This window comes from Polypterus senegalus, chromosome 18 (genome assembly GCF_016835505.1).
Source record: "Polypterus senegalus isolate Bchr_013 chromosome 18, ASM1683550v1, whole genome shotgun sequence".
Taxonomy (NCBI): Eukaryota; Metazoa; Chordata; class Cladistia; order Polypteriformes; family Polypteridae; genus Polypterus; species Polypterus senegalus.
The window spans coordinates 95,971,062-95,986,208 of record NC_053171.1 but is presented as its reverse complement, the minus strand read 5'-3'; the positions used below and the strand labels follow the sequence as shown (position 1 = coordinate 95,986,208).

The 15,147-nt window shown below is 39.1% G+C and overlaps 1 long non-coding RNA gene across 1 annotated transcript in view; it reads right to left on the bottom strand.

Moving 5' to 3' along the window:
• The window catches only part of LOC120518722, a 74,560-nt gene extending 65,386 nt beyond the window's left edge, over window positions 1–9,174 (bottom strand). The window contains exon 1 of the long non-coding RNA XR_005631287.1: window positions 9,112–9,174. This is a non-coding gene — a long non-coding RNA (uncharacterized LOC120518722). The remainder of the gene's footprint in view (window positions 1–9,111) is intronic.
• Between the last annotated feature and the right edge of the window lie 5,973 nt (window positions 9,175–15,147).

The window sequence follows — 15,147 nt, the reverse complement described above, 5'->3', positions numbered from 1 at the left end:
CCAAAGGCCTGGTCCAGAGATAGATTTTCAGAACCCAAGCTTACGGCTTAAGTCTTGGAAGCATGAGGGCATTACTAATACAAAGGAATGTATTTGGTCTGTTGGCACTAGGAGTGGGTTAACATAATAGCTTCCCCTCCTGGCCCTTTCCTTGTTTTTGATTGATACTTTTCAATTACAGCCTTCCATTCCCCAAACATTCAAAATGCTATTTTTCGTCTTTGATAACTTCAAACATTTAGGGGTACAAGAGCTCCAGTAACCCTGTTTAGCTGTTGCAGTAAATTGGTTCCATGTACAACATAATGGTGCTGACAGCCTTTTGCTAGGGAAATCAGTTCTGCAAAGGGACATGCCAACGATAAGACATCCAGCTTTGAAATTCTATTTCTTGGTATCAGAATTAAATCTGGACTTTATATTTCTTTGCAGGCAAGCTCTCTGTAGTTTTCCGTCTGTACTATTTGATCATACGCTGACAACTAATACTTACATGAGATCCTATTTCTCTAAATTGGATTTATAGCCTTTTGTGTTTTTCCATTTTTATTAGCTATTAAAATCTCTAATAACTTGTTTTGTTTGATATAAAGTGTCAAGTATGCTATCTTAATTTACTTCAAAAGTCACACACTCATTGACTTCTGTATTTATTTTAGTGTCATCTGCAAATGGCAATAAATTCAGTGCAGAAGCAAGAAATGCAAAAAAAAAAATCCATTATGTGCTCTCCGATTACACAATTCTGAGTTCATATTTTAATAGACGAAAGGAAGAATGATTACAAATAACCAAGTACGATTTCAATATAAACTACAAAAATGCATTGGGCAAACCCATTTACAGGCTAACAATAAAAAGCAGACACTATTTAATTTATTAAAAGCTGTTTATTTAACATTTTGTACATGATAGCCTGTAAACTCTGCAATTTTATTCAAAGATGTGAACTTGCCCAGCACATACGAGTAGGGGGTGTGGAAGGAGAGGATATATATGATTATATATTGAATGAATATATTGTAATAAAAAGACAACAGGTAAAAAGGCTATCGGCAGTGCAGGTAATTCTGCTTAATGGTGTTCTGTTGCACTGAGAAGGAGCGTCGAAAAGCCACAGGCTCAGATGACACCAGTGTGACTTGCTCCTGCGTGGTCCACAAATGACAAAGGCTTCCTGGAAAGGTGATTATGTAAGTCAGGAGGCGGAAACTGAGGAGATGCATGTGCAGCATAGAACAAGTTGAAGGTGTAGTTTCTAAAGAGGATACGAAGAGGGTGATAAGGTCAGAAAAAGACGCTCATTGACTCTACAGTGACAGAGTAGGATACATGTGAACAGCATGCCTCAAAATCTACTTACTGTATAATAAAATTCTACTGTCTGTGTGTGTGTGTGTGTCCTGTCCTTCTGAGCAATCTGATTGGTCAGTTTGGCTTTGGTGGCTCCGTGGTAGGCATGATGGCACGATGCATTAGGAGTGTGAAGTGCAATTCCTGACTGTATTTTTGAACAAATACGAGGGCAATCCCAAAAGTAAGGTCTCCTATTTTTTTAGAAATACAAACAACTGTTTATTTTTTATAATACAGTGGAACCTCGGTTTGCGAGCATAAATCGTTCCGGAAACGTGCTTGCAATCCAAAGCACTCGTATATCAAAGCGAATTTCCCCATAAGAAATAATGGAAACTCAGATGATTCGTTCCACAACTCAAAACTGTTCATATAAAAATGATTAATACAAAATATAAAGTAAAATACATAATACAAATTAACCTGCACTTTACCTTTAAAAAGAATCATGGCTGGTGTGAGTTTCTACACTCATGTGGGATTCCACCCAACAGGACGACACGCGGAAGAGCGTCCCTAAGCAGTCGCAGTCTCCCAGCGCTGTAGCAGTTCACCATATAAGCGCATCCAAAAAGATCGCAGACATACTATAAGCGCCTGTCGTCAATGGGTCATACAAAGAACATTATAAAGATCCCGCTGCAATAAATAACAGCGCTGTTGCTGTTTCAAGATGAATAAAGCTGGTGTTAAAGTACTGAGACTCAGCTTAGTGTTTTGGGGAGCAAGATGGGGACTCGCACTTCACAGCGCACACACACACAGTCAGAATGCTGTAGTAAACAGAGAGACGCGCTGGGCGAGCGAGATAAGGAGAGAGAGAGACGTGCTGTAAACAGAGAGACGCGCTGGGCGAGCAAGTAAGCAAGATAAGGAGAGAGAGAGACGCGCTGGGCAAGCGAGCGAGATAAGGAGAGAGAGAGAGAGAAGAACCATCAGCTCAGTTGTGATCACATGACGCTCAGCAGACAAAGTGTATCCATACTACTCGCATTGCAAGACATCGCTCGTTTATCAAGTCAAAATTTATTAAAAATTTGTGCTCGTCTTGCAAAACACTCGTAAACCAAGTTACTCGTAAACCGAGGTTCCACTGTATTTACATCATTTTAAAGGTTGAAGAATTATTTATTTTTCTACATAATCGCCATTTCGGGCGATTCATTTTCGTAGACGCTGTGGCAGTTTTAGAATGCCCATGTCATACCAGATCGCCGCCATGTCCTTCAGGAAGCATTGAACCTCATCCTTCACCTCTTCGTTGGAGCAGAATTGCCTTCCGGACAAATGTCCTTTGTTCGTTGTGAATTTCAGTACGACCGGCTGTAAACTCTCTACACCACTTGCGAACGTTTTTGACATCCATGCACGACTGTCCATACACTTCCGGGAATTGGAGATGAATTTCAACCGGTTTAACTCCTTTTGCCTTGAAAAATCGAATAACTGCGCGAACTTCGCACTTGGCAGTAGTGTTCAACGGGAGCTCCATTTTCAAGGGCTGCCAGCGAAGTCGTGTCTGCTTGTTTGGGAGTGGAGGAAGCACCAATCACAACAGTGTGGCCAACAGCCATACGAACAGTTTCTCTACGTCCCCACCGCCTTACTTTTGGGATTGCCCTCGTAAAAGGAGTTAAAATGGGGCATTTCAATGACGAGAGAGAGAGAGATTTTGGGAGCGCACCCACCAGACAACGAGCCACTTCAATGACAGGAAAGCAAATCATGTGCATAGTACAATACAATACAATACAATTTATTTTTTGTATAGCCCAAAATCACACAAGAAGTGCTGCAATGGGCTTTAACAGGCCCTGCCTCTTGACAGCCCGCCAGCCTTGACTCTCTGAGAAGACAAGGAAAAACTCCCAAAAAAACCCCAGTAGTGAAAAAAATGGAAGAAACCTCGGAAAATGCGGGTCAAAGAGAGACCCCTTTCCAGGTAGGTTGGGCGTGCAGTGGGTGTCAAAAAAGAAGGGGGTCAATACAATACAATACAATACAGTACACAGAACAGAACAAATCTTCAGTAGAGTATAGAAATAAAAATTTTACAAGTACGGAGCAGAATTTAACAGTAGATTATATTACATAATATGATTTGGATAGTGCATAGTGATGTTGGCTCTCTAAGTACTAACCAGGCGCAACCCGAGTCACCTTCAAAGATGGAAAATGTTCACAAAACTATGAATGATGTTTTCACAGGAGATAATGGGTGACCATCAAAAGAAGGACAGGATATAAGGAATGCACCTTGAAATGACAGAGTTTGAGAAGCAGGCTTTATGGGAATGCAGTCAAGAGATGGACAGAGGAAAGAGAGGTTGAGACACACGAGGACACCAAAGAAAGGCATAACAGGAACGTTGAGGGTACATTCCTTGTTTCTAATTCAGGTTCTTCCCAATAAGCCTTCTATGCCCCCCTTGGTGACCAGAGAAGCCATGTCTTAGTGACTTTTAACAATCACATTTGCAAGGTGAACCTTTAACAATTTGCCAAAGACAAATACATGGCAATAATCTGGGTAGGGGTGGAGTGATTAAGTAGAGGTACCAATGTAGACTCACAGCTTCTGGTACGCAGCATGAGTTCTTAACTCCCTTTTACTGTCTAGGTGGAGTTTGAATTTTCTTCCCTTTTCTTTTGTCCAGATCAGTGGTTCTTAATTTTTTTTTTCCTGCAACATAATTTTTGTGTCTTCAAAACACAGAATTGCCTCTGACTATCATCTGCATCTCCTTGTCATCGTGTTTATCCCCATTTGGAGAACTGTCATCCCTGCCACCTTGGATCATCACAGACGTAGACTGTAGCCAGTCAATGGCTATTTTGAAACCCAAGTCCAAATAACATGTAACCCATAGTTTAATAACCTCTATACTGTACATCGGACTTCCAATACAACTCGGAGTCCTGCCATGTGCAAAAGTTCACTTACGACACTGCTATCATGGGCTGCATCAGGACTGGGCAGGAAGAAGAGTACAGGAACCTAATCCAGGACTTTGTTAAATGGCGCAACTCAAACCACCTACAACTGAACACCTGCAAAACCAAGGAGCTGGTGGTGGATGTTAGGAGGACCAGGCCCCTCATGGACCCCGTGATCATCAGACGTGACTGTGTGAGGAGGGTACAGACCTATAAATACCTGGGAGTGCAGCTGGATCATATATTGGACTGGACTGCCAATACTGATGCTCTGTGCAAGAGAGGACAGAGCTGACTATACTTCATTAGAAGGCTGGCGTCCTTCAACATCTGCAATAAGATGCTGCAGATGTTCTATCAGTCAGTTGTGGCAAGCGCCATCTTCTACGCGGTGATGTGCTGGGGAGGCACCATAAAGAAGAAGGACACCTCACGCCTGGACAAACTGGTGAGGAAGGCAGGCTCTACTGTAGGCACAGAGCTGGACAGTTTGACATCTGTGGCAGAGCGATGGGCGCTGAGCAGACTCCTGTCAATCATGGAGAATCCACTGCATCCACTGAACAGGATCATCTCCAGACAGAGGAGCAGCTTCAGCGACAGACTGCTGTCACCGTCCTGGTCCACTGACAGACTGAGGAGACCCCACACTATGCGACTCTTCAATTCCACCCAGGGTGTAAACGTTAACATTATACAAAGTTATTATCTGTTATACCTGCATTGTTATCACTCTTTAATTTAATATTGTTATTATCAGTATGCTGCTGCTGGAGTATGTGAATTTCCCCTTGGGATTAATAAAGTATCTATCTATCTATCTATCTATCTATCTATCTATCTATCTATCTATCTATCTATCTATCTATCTATCTATCTATCTATCTATCTATCTAAATTCTACCGGTTCTTTCAGCTTTGCAAAGGCATTCATGTTAGGTTTACTGTATAGTGTATGTGTTATAATTTGGGTTTGTTTAAAATTCTTTTTCATTATCTTACATTTTTTTCTGGATTTTCTTTTTTTTACTTTTTGTGGTTTTCAATTATTCAGAATCTGTTTCTGTGAGCATTTATTCAAAGATGTTAAAATATATTGACATGCTCCTATGATGCCTTACTGCTTTATTGCGGGGTCATCATTTTACTTTGGTAACCACAATACTGTTAGGCTCAGATAACCAGACGTACAGACATTGTAATGTCAGCGATAATTAGGTATAAAGGTCAGCACAAAGACTTCCCGGATAAAACCTCTATTGTGATGAGTGCGTTTTCATTAAAGAGTTTAGGGCTAAAGACATATTTGTTTCTTTTGGCTTTCATTTTTGGAACGCTGTTTAGATTTGCCAACAGATCGATTTTGATTTTTGATTAACGAATCCTTCTAAATCTTTATTCCTGAAATTCTGCCTTATCTTTCTTTGTGTCAGAAAAATATGTATGTGACATAATGTTGAGTATGCTATTTTTTTAGCTTGTATTTCTTTTTTTTTATATTTTGTTGAAAATATTTTTTCATTTTTTGCTTTGGATCTGATCACAGACAACGCAATTTTGTGTGGGATTGACATGGATGTAGCCATCTTGTTTACTGTTGCATATGACTGTTGCCAGTCATGTTTGGATGATATAACATCAGCTCCTTTTCCCATATAAGATGGCGGCACTCAGTTGACCATGTCCTCTTCAATCATGAAGGTAGCCTTGCCCCATTTTTTAATTTGTCTCCTGGTGTTGTAGTCTATACTGAAACACACTATGTGTCCGAAGATTATTGTCAGGATGAAAGGGTTACCATGATGTTTAATAAAGATGGACATGGACTCAGGCAAGGCAAAAGGTCAAAATTAGAAAATCAAAAATGTAATTGAGCAACCAGAACTAAAAGGACAAGACCTTAATCGGTAGTCAAGAAAAGATTAGTCAGATTTGCAGTGCCACCCTCGTGATGTCATCAGTGCGTTGAACGTGGTCATGTGATATTTTTAGCCTGTGTTGCATAACCAACGGAAAAACAAGAATGAAAATAAACTTTGTAAAACTGTATCATAATGAAAAATAAACCTCAGAAACCGAATCCTTCTATTAAAAAAATACAAAATACACAAAGACACATATAAAGAATTTAATAAACACAGTGAGAATCAGGTACTGTGGCATTTTGAATACTGTGGAGGACCAGCTTAAACCTCTTATTTGAGACACTGCATTAATTCTGGAAAGTTTTCAACTGCTGCGGTGTGCTGGCGCCCTGCCTGGGGTTTGTTTCCTGCCTTGTGCCCTGTGTGGGCTGGGATTGGCTCCAGCAGACCCCCCGTGACCCTGTAGTTAGGATATAGCGGATTGGATAATGGATGGATGGAGGGTTTCAACTGATACATTTAGATGTATTGGAAAAGGCAGTGGGGGACTGGAAATATATGTGAATTAGCACAAACGGTAAAAAGTGAGCACTTTATAAATTAAAACTGAAATATGTGATACAGGCATTGAAATGGTGTCCAAATTCCTCCACATTACTGCCTAAGGAGATGCGTTATATCATCCATGTTAATGGATATTAACTCAGCAACATAAAAGATTTACTCCATTACCAACACTCTAATGATCAATAATTCTGACCCTAGAATGCTGGTAAGGTGAACCAGGGAACTTTGGAAGGAACAAACTTCTATCAGCAACCTCCAGTTGTGGACACAACAAACTGGACCAGCTCTGTCCAAATGTTAATGCCTTTAAATGTAAAACTGTGGAACCGCTGGGCAGAGCTGACTAAATGTTACTCCCTACTACTATCAGATGGCAGCAGCTCTCTTATTATCCAAGTCAGAAATCCTTCTGTGTGTTTGGCAGGGTTGTGAATTTTTATATTATTTATATTTTTCTTGAGCTTCTGTAAAGTTTTAACTTCCTCTTGGGGACAAATAAAGTATAATCTATCCAATGTAGTTATAAGGCCTGCAAGCTACTGTGTCCTGCCAAGATCCCAATATTGCAGGTTTGACTATGCCATTTGATAATATCGTCAAGTTTCTGTTCTTCCTGGAAGAAATTTATACAGCAGCTGTAGATCAGTTACTTCCACCAATCAGATCTGAAGTTAGTCTCTGACATCATAAAGAAGAGAACGTCCCAAAACTAAAAGACTCTTCCTTTGTCGTTCATACAAGTGCAGAAAATACTTGGAGCCGGGTAGTCAGTAAAAATGTCAGATTAGTTAAAACAACTAATTATGAAATTTGATATTGTGTGTCTACAGTTCCTGCTTTATGATGTTACAGTGTAGTTTTAAGACAGATTGCCTACTCGCTGATGTGATCCAGGAACAGGAGACAGTTTACGGAATTACACTCACTTTGATGGACTGACGTCCGATTTGGGGTTTGTTAATGCATTATCCTGCTGATATATAATGTATGTTGGTCACACATGCAAGTAAGATTTTCATCGCACCCATATACATGGCAATATTATTACCATTGCTACTAATACTACTACAACTCCTGTCAACAATTTAGCAATGATATGCTAGGTTCAAAAAATTAAATGAAAAAGTTAAATAATACTTTTCTCTTTTTATAAGTAAACCCTTAGTATATACGTTCAACTGACCAAGATTTTCTGAACTGATTAACTAAAATATATGTAAAACCTTAACATTTTTAATTTAATTTAATTATAAAAGAATACCAGGATGTTGTCGAAGTGTGCACCTGATTTTACTTTATCCTATTATAAAATGTCTGATATGTCATCCTAATCAGTTTCACCTTTTACATTATTTACACAACCCCACCAGCTCATTCTTTACTTATCAAAGAACACTGGCCCTTACAGCCTTAGATAGATAGATAGATAGATAGATAGATAGATAGATAGATAGATAGATAGATAGATAGATAGATAGATAGATAGATAGATAGATAGGCGAAAGGCACTATATAATAGATAGATAGATAGATAGATAGATAGATAGATAGATAGATAGATAGATAGATAGATAGATAGATAGATAGATAGATAGATAGATAGATAGAGTACTTTTTTTAATCTCAAGGGGAAATTCCCATACTCCAGCAGCAGCATACTGATATTAAACAATAGTAAATTAAAGTGTGATAACAATGCAGGTATAACAGACAATACCTTTGTATAATGTTAACGTTTACCCCCCTGGTGGAATTGAAATTGAAATTGTGTCTACTACACACAAGCAACTTTACCAGCACTGCCTTTAGCATCCTGTGGTTAACGGCAGTGCCATCTATGGGTAGATAAAATCAAAATGGGTAGTAACAGTGTTTTAAACAAATTAATTACCACTTCTGATTGAACAGCCTCAGCTGTGTTAATCCAGGCTCTTGTGCTGCAATAACATTTTCTTCAGCAAACAGCTCACTAGTGCATTAAGATCAGGAGAATAAAGGTATATTTTTATTGTTCTGTTTATTTTTACGTGACTTATTTTGGTAATTTACATTTGAAATATTTTCAGTGTTAGAAAACTCTTAAGTATTGTTTGATGTCTTTGCTTTAGATAGTTAAAAAGAAAACGAAACAATCTAAATGTTATCTTTGATTTTCACTTCCAATGAACAAACATCTCCCTGTAAATGGCTAGTTACAGACAGCTATAGTGTTCGTGGTGACATCAGAGTGATCTACCTACCTGCCTGATCTATCGATCTAACTAGTAGTAGTAGTAATAAGCAGTAGTTGCAACACATCATCACTCTCTTTAATGCCATGACAAACAGGAATGTTTTAAAATGCTTAAATCCAATGTATTTAACAGAAAAACACAAAGCTTCCTACCCGACATGCTCCTTATTCCTGTTTCCATACAACAAGTTCGGGAGCGTTCTGAGTGCTTGAAGCCTTATCAGGAAAATGAGGCAAGCAGGAAGTTGGGTGTAGTGATTAAAGCTTTGGACCTCAAACACTGCTGCTAGGAAGTAATTTCACCTGCCTGTACTCCAACTGGTAAAACAAATGAAATGTAACCAATTGTATCTCAAGTGTTGTAAGTCACTTTGGAGGTGTCAGCCAAATAAGTTAATGGAAAAATCCTGAAAAAACTGTAGTATAGTTAAACTGTTGAGCTAAGGTGTGAGCAGCTGCTTCAAATAAGGTGCTGTTCATAGATAATATTATGTTAATTCTATTCTAATGTACTTCAATTTTTGATTTATAAATGTTACCAAAAACAAGCAAAGAAATGACAAATGTTTTTCTTGTTAAGCACAGACTTCCTTTCTCTATCTATCTATCTATCTATCTATCTATCTATCTATCTATCTATCTATCTATCTATCTATCTATCTATCTATCTATCTATCTATCTATCTATCTATCTATCTATCTATCTATCTATCTATCTATCTATCCATTATCCAACCCACTATATCCTAACTAGAGGGTCACGGGGGTCTGCTGGAGCCAATCCCAGCCAACACAGGGCGCAAGGCAGGAAACAAACCCTGGGCAGGGCGCCAGCCCACCACAGGGCACACACACACACACACACAAAAACACACACCAAGCACACACTAGGGGCAATTTAGAATTGCCAATGCACCTGACCTGCATGTCTTTGGACTGTGGAAGGAAACCCATGCAGAGACGGGGAGAACATGCAAACTCCACGCAGGGAGGACCTGGGAAGTGAACCCGGGTCTCCTATCTGTGAGGCAGCAGCGCCACCATGCTGCCCCTATCTATCTATCTATCTATCTATCTATCTATCTATCTATCTATCTATCTATCTATCTATCTATCTATCTATCTATCTAGTAGTGTCTGTCTGTTTTTACATCTCCGCTTGTTATATTATGAAAAAGTATTCCATATTGCTACAGACCAAAATAAAAATGAATAAATTAGACATCCTGTAAAGAAATGTTTTCAGACAGTAGACTCTTTTCTCCCCCTTTTTCAGAAGTGAGTGCAGTTAAATAGAATGCCAAGCACATTTTTGTCATTTCACTTTTTCTGTAAAATTATACTATTTAACCTCGAATCCAGAGAACTTTCGTTTATTCACAAAGGAGGACACAAAGGTAAATGCTCAGCTGTTGCCATCTCGGGTTTGAGAGAAGCTGCAGCACTCTGTTGATAAATGGCTGTCACTGCTGTCTCCACCTTGCGCCATGCTTCAAAGATATCAGCCATAGTGATACAAAGCAGAACAACGCAGTAACACACAGTCTTCCTTTCAATTTGGTTACTGACTTTAATTTATCATTAAAATTATGAACACCATTGGTATAATAACTTGATATCATTTCCTAAAGTAAAATTCTTTTTCCTTTCTTACTGCACAGAATACGAGCCCAATAAGCACAGGTTATGGTAAGCTGTTCATATTAAAAGCCGTCTTTTTGGTACATAAAGGTTAAGTTTAGAAAATTTCCCTTTTTTTTAATTTTAATTAACAGCTTCCATATTATTTTCTTTCAGTAGTAAAGTAGTAGTGAAAGGAGCCATATTCACATGAGATTTGAAATTGATCTGATGCAATTTGTAAACATGTGGTTCTTATATCCTTCAAAACTGAACAGGAAATTAAAGCTACAGCAGGGCTTGAATTTTATAAAATAATATTATAAAATGTATTTTTCCAACACATTACTATTTTAATATTATTGTGGGACTTTCATAAAATACAATGGCATAAGCAGTAGATTCTCCTTTAAAGCTTCTTTCATAGGATGTTTTTAAGTTACTGTTTCTATTCATTACGTAGTTAGCTTCATTAATTTACGTTTTGGGGAAGTTAAGCTTTATTTCATATGCTACCACCCATAAGAAAATCACAAAGATAATAATCAGTCATTTTGTAATCAGCGCATGCTCCCAACCTCTCTGTCTCTATCTTAGTCCTGGACAGGGTTGCAGGGGGTGCTGAAGCCTATCCCAGCTAGCATAGGGCACAAGGCAAGAATAAACCCTGGACCTGGTGCCAGTCAATTGAAGGGTGAACGCAGACAGACAGACACACACGCACCAGTCACACACATCCCTAGCACACACTAGGACCAATTTAGTGTCACCAATCCCCCTAACCTGCATGTCTTTGGACTGTGGGAGGACATGCAGACTCCACATAGAGAGGACCCAGAGACTTGAACCCTAACTGTGAGGTGGCAGCGCTACCACTGTACCACCATGCTACCCAGAACGATAAGAGTGCAGGATAAATCAAACTGTGCTTTGTGTTTTCATATGTAGTTGAGACAAACTGATTTTTGGAAGGCAGTTTTTATTTGTAGCAAAAGGTTAAGTACAGGTTACTTTTGTTAGGTGTATTGTATATTAGATGGTTGCCCAAAGCTGCCATTATCCCTTGAACCCAAGGATGGACTGGGCGATGATGACATATAAACAACAAGAGCTGGTGAATTAAAGCGCTCCGTGCTTGTATTCCCAATGTTCCAAACTATAAAGTGCAGTGCAAAAGTCTCATATAAATAATTAAATCCACGCATCCAAAGGGCGACTCTACAATGACCTAAAGCAGAAGGGGCATGGCACTACCTAACTTTTAATTTTATTACTGGGCGGCAAAAATACCAGCTATAAATAATTAAATCCATAAAACAGTGTTCAGTGGAGGTTATACACAATCAATAAATAATCCAGTGATAAAAATGAGATTAAAATAACTATTAGGATCTGTCCATTAAAATTATCATGAGCTGCGGTGCTTCCGTCTCTACGCACCCTTTAAAGGTCTCCTCTACAATCCCTCAAATCCGGCTCGAGTGTCCGGCATTATCTCGTGGCCTTCAGCAGGGAACCCCGTAAGTCCTGCACCTCTCTTCCTCCACCATCGCTTGGCTTCAGCAGGAGCCCCTTGGACTGGTTGGTTGTTCCTGCTCCTTGAATGCTCAGCTGTCCCGTCCAGAGAGGGCCGTCTGCTCACTCCCCTCGGGGCCACTCCTCGACCACTTGCTTCCGCACTGCTGCACCAGCTCTGCCTCTCTTCCCTTATCTTTCACCTCTCTTTCTCTACTTCCCATTAACCTCAGGATTGTCTTTGTGTTCTTTTTCTTTTGTTCTTTGTTTGCCATTCTTCCTCTTTGTCCTACGCAGGCTCCTTTATAACTCAGTGGGGGCAAGTGTCTAATTACACAGCCCAGACCGCTAATGAGGAAATCGGATGAGCTGCATGTGTCTGCTTGTGCATGCGGGCACCACCAGTTCCCTTATCAACACCTCAGGGCCACTCAGCCACGTTACTCCTTGCATCCACACCCGCTCGGAGTCTGTACATGCTGTTTTTAAAACAAAAGTTATTCATTGCCATGGACCACAAATGCATTTTACCACATATATTTGGTAATACCATATGTAACATTTACATTCTTTACCACTTTTTCTTAAAAATGAAGAATTTGTTAATTGCTAAAATTTTGTTCAAAGTGAAAACTGTCAGATATGGTCTTCTTGATTTCAGACTTACAAAACAAAAGCAGACATTTCATTACGGGTGAGTAGACCTTCAGAATGAACTGTGTGGTGTTGTTCTAATTGCTTTAAACGAGGAGCATCCATCCATTTTGTTGAGATGACATTTGTGTGAAAGTGGCTTAAAATGGAGTGGTGGCCCTTTAGTTTTAGTTCCTGCCTCGTACATAATGCTGTCTGCTTTGGCTGCAGTCCCCAGGAATTAACTGAAGGTTACACATTCACGGCTAGGCATATAATAAACCCAGTTTTTTTTTTTTTTTATTACATACGTCTTATCTATGAATAGGTGGCATATTAGATAGATAGATAGATAGATAGATAGATAGATAGATAGATAGATAGATAGGTGAAAGGCACAATATGATAGATAGATAGATAGATAGATAGATAGATAGATAGATAGATAGATAGATAGATAGATAGATAGATAGATAGATAGATAGATACTTTATTAATCCCAACGGGAAATTCACATACTCCAGCAGCAGCATACTGATAAAAAAATATATATATATATATTAAATTGATAGTGAGTGATAACAATGCAGGTATGACAGGCAATAACTTTGTATAATATTAACGTTTACCCCCCCCTAGGTGGAATTGAAGAGTCGCATAGTGTGGGGTCTCCTCAGTCTGTCAGTGGAGCAGGACGGTGACAGCAGTCTGTTGCTGAAGCTGCTCCTCTGTCTGGAGATGATCCTGTTCAGTGGATGCGGTGGATTCTCCATGATTGACAGGAGTCTGCTCAGCGCCCGTCGCTCTGCCACGGATGTCAAACTGCCCAGCTCCGTGCCTACAATAGAGCCTGCCTTCCTCACCAGTTTTATCAAGGCGTGAGGTGTCCCTCTTCTTTATGCTGCCTCCCCAGCACACCACCGCTGTTTCATAGTTTAAGAAACTCTTGTTTGACTCCTGACCTTCAAATCTTCTGTGTGAAGTTTGTTCTTCCTATGTTAGTAGGCATTTTTACCACACCAATCACAAAGTATTAAAAATGTAAAGAATTTGTACCCTTAGTTGCAAGGAAAGGCTACAGAGTGGCACAGACATTCATTGAATGAGTGGATAAATTATCCCATCATGTTTACAATTACACATACTGTACATACTTAATTTTTTCCATTTCAATTTATGAAGACAACTTTAGGAATTCTTTGCACTGTCGGTTAATCAACCAATTCTGTATCAGACCGCATACTATGATACTAATACCCCAGCCTGCATTGCTAGCTTGGCAGCATTGGAAGTGAGTCAAGAATAAGTATAGGACATCATGCTAGTGCATCACAACGTATCCACAGGAATAAAGCCCCTCATACACACACACACACACAAACATGGGGACAATTTAAATTTCATTGTCTCTCCAATAACATATCATTGGAGTGTATGGGAAAATGGAGCTTCATGGAGAAATCTTACCCAGGACATGTAAACATAGAAATGACAGGGCTGAGAATTGATCCAAATACTCTAAGGCAGCAATCCTGTCTGTGTCCCTACCATGCCACCATGCTATTTCTAATTTTAATCTTTTAGTAATTTAATTATTTTGATGACAGATCAATGTAGAAATTATTGTCCAAATATTAATCTAGTTCTACTTTGCGAGCACTGGTAGGACAGGTGACTTCAGTGAGTTAAGTGGTGATGAGGCTTTAACCCGTAGGCTTGTTGATTTAGGCTGAGACACACATGCCATGCTAAAGGAATTACCACATTATACTGCAGATCCTTTATTCAAAGACACCATTTCTACCGCTGCAACAAGCATTTGACAGAAATATTATGATCAGTGACAAACTGTAAAACATAAGGACTGATCTAATTTTTTTTTAAACTTAATGTAAAATGGGTTCAAAGACATTTTTTCTTAATGTTTTTGAGCTATTACTGTAACTAATAGCAACAAGCAATTCTACTGTAGATTACACTTTGAACCATATGATGTGGGTGGAATATATTGTTTTTATAATTTACAATGGCGAGTGACATTATATGTCTCTTTATTTAAGTGGTACAATGTGATATGGTTGGTATTGTTCCCAGTGTCATACAGAAACATATATTTCTAGATCACGTTTTGCTCTATGCCACCTTCCAAATGCCACAAAGCTCAACACGCCCATCATCAACTCTATGAACATCATTCCTATCAACATTATTAGGGGGGTCACGTACTGCAAAGGCCCACTCCTTTTGTCTGTATAGCACATTTTATTTTTGTTTGCTTTTATTCAACTGCTATCTTTTAAATGGCAACTCCTCCAAAACAGAGTTGAAACATGGAGAAAATCTGTCATCTTTTGTTAGGCAGTGTTATCTGTCGAGATGAGGTTATGTGCATTTTATGCTTTTCTTGTTGTGTTTGTTTAT